Genomic DNA, 2466 nt, shown 5'->3' on the forward strand with positions numbered 1-2466 from the left:
CTCCCTGTTATCAGATTATCTATTGCAGAAAAGAAAAACACAAATGTAAAAAACACACCTGAACAGCCACTTCCACACGGTAATGTCTGTCTCTCGGATCACATTCCAAAGAGAACTATGTACAAGCTCATGTCTGCTCCCTGAGCCATTCATTCTCCCTGGTGATCCTTTATTGCCCCTCAGCAGAATTCCTCCCCCACCCCACAACCTGTTTTGGCAGGATCCAAGCCCCCTTGTTTTTGTAACTGTAACAGGGTAGTGGCCCCTCCTCCCACAGAGGTGAAGGTAACATTGACAGGGCAATCTGTAACAGAAGAAATGGCTTGAAAAAATGACAAAATGTTTTGTCTCTTTAAAACATCCCGACTCCTTTTGGAGAACTAGGACCTGCATCCCTGCCTCAGGCCAGGTGGTTGAAAGGGGTAGGGGGAGAGGAATATCTTTTTTTTTTTCAATTAAAAAAAATTTATTGTCAACAAAAGTGATTTATACAACAGGAAAACAGGTGAAAGGAGAGCGGGACTGAATGGAGCGCCCAGGAGAGCTGCGTGGGCCCTCTGCAGGGATGGGCGGGAAGAGATAATCAAGGCCTCCTGGATCAGGAGCTTGAACAAGTGGGGGGTGGGAGGTGTCCCCAGAGGTAGTGGGACTCACTTCAAACCCCGTTATGGCCACCTCTCGTGCAAGGCACTGTGCCAGGGGAGACTGTGGGGGGCTGAGAGGCCTGGGTCAGGAAGGATGATGGGGTAGGTGCTCTCCACAGGCCCACTGCCCCACTGCGGGCAGCCTAAGCCGCCCCTGCCAGCCTCAGCTGCCCTCAGGTCTGGCCAGGGTAGATGGTTTCCAGTGCTCTAAGGTCCCAGTGGATGCTGCCCCGCCCCCACCCTGCCCTGGCACCTGGTCTTAGCCTCCCCGCCAGGTAGCCAGGCTGGGCAGCTGTGAGTTATAAGCCAAAGGACAATGCTGTCTCTTCCCCCACTTCCTCTCTCCCCCCACCCCAGGAAAGCAAGAATTTACACCCCTCTCCCCGCCTTTGGCTCCCCCCCCTACAGTGGGGTTGGATTCCGACAGAACTGCAGGCCGTCTTGCGTGTCACCTGCTCCCACACCCTTGGTGCCCTGAGGGTGCCTGGACCAGTCTTGCAGGAGGCCAACGGCTGGGGGCTCCTCTGTTCCCACGTGGATAGCCCTGAGATCCAGTGTCCCGCCGAGCCCCGGAGGAGGAGCTGGCTGGAGCAGGCCTCCTTCTGCCACCTCCCCCTCTTAGGGGGGCACTTGCTGTCTGGAGCCCTGAGCTGGGTGTGGGAGGAAACTGCAGGACGAAGCGGGGAGGGACACTGCCCTCAGCAAAGTGTCGGATCTCGGCTGCTGCTGCGACAGTCTCTGTGGGTGAGGCGGGCAACTGGGTTCTGGGTCAGGATCCAGGTTTTTGGTCACAGGTCTGCCTCTTTTCTTCCTGACTGGCTCTTCCCCAGGGAGCTCCTTCCACCTCTGACCACTGGGCCTATTTCCCGGCTCTGTAGCAGAGGCAGCAGGAAGCTCGAGGGGGTGAAGTCCCCTGGGACGGCTCCTTGTAGGAGGGATGGGTGATGGGTTGTCCTATGGGTTGTCCTCGGGGTCCAGGAGAACCGATGATCTCTGCTGGCCCTCCGGCAGGGTCTGGGTTGGAGTCCGGTCTGGCTCAACATCCCGGCCTGAGCTGGGTGGGGACGGCTGCTCGGCTCTGACATCCTGCAGGAGGGCCACCCATTCGCTCCAGGCCTCCAGGATGTTGCTCTTTTCCGAAGGGCTCAGATCCAGGGTGCGAGGATGCTGCTCCAAGACGAGCGAGCGAGCGTGGCCCCGGGACGGATGTCAGTGCCGCACACCACGCACAGCGCCCGCCGGGCTGTTGCCCCTCCCCCCCAACTCCTGCTCCCAAGACACCTGCTGCTCGGGATCCCCTCAGCCGTCACCGCCTGCAGCAGGCTGGGTCTACGAGGTGGGTCTTCTCCCGTTGGGTCGCTCTGAGCATTGGCTCCAGCAGCGGATTTACGGCCCCCATCGTGGCCTCTTCCTTGTCCTCCCCTTCCTCGCATTTGAGCGTCACCTCGAAGCAGTCGAGCGCGGCGCCCTCGGCCTTCAGGGCCATGGTGCAGCCGTGGGCGATCGCGGTGACCGTGCCCGAGGATGGGTGCGTGGGACTCAGCCCACAGCCGGCGGCCGCCTGCCCCAGAGACTGCGCCAGGCCCGTGGCCCGCCCCGCGCGAGGCCCTCCCCGCCGCCTGCCAGCCCACTGCCCGAGACCTCAGAGCGTCCGGCTTGGGATCTAGCCTTGAAAGATCCCAACTCAACACGGTCAGGTAGAGGAGGGTGAGCCCACAAGGAAAACAGGTTGAGTGACAGCCCATCTCTGTCCTTAGGGCTCACCTGATCTCCTCCCCCTCTCCCTCAAGGACAGCACTGAGCTTGAGCCTCTGAAATTAGA

At 59.9% G+C, this 2466-nt stretch overlaps 1 pseudogene; it reads right to left on the bottom strand.

Annotated features, from left to right (window-relative positions):
* Positions 1-1046: 1046 nt before the first annotated feature.
* LOC123645734 lies at positions 1047-2130 on the bottom strand (annotated as a pseudogene).
* Positions 2131-2466: the final 336 nt, after the last annotated feature.

This window comes from Lemur catta, chromosome 10 (assembly GCF_020740605.2).
Source record: "Lemur catta isolate mLemCat1 chromosome 10, mLemCat1.pri, whole genome shotgun sequence".
Lineage (NCBI taxonomy): Eukaryota > Metazoa > Chordata > Mammalia > Primates > Lemuridae > Lemur > Lemur catta.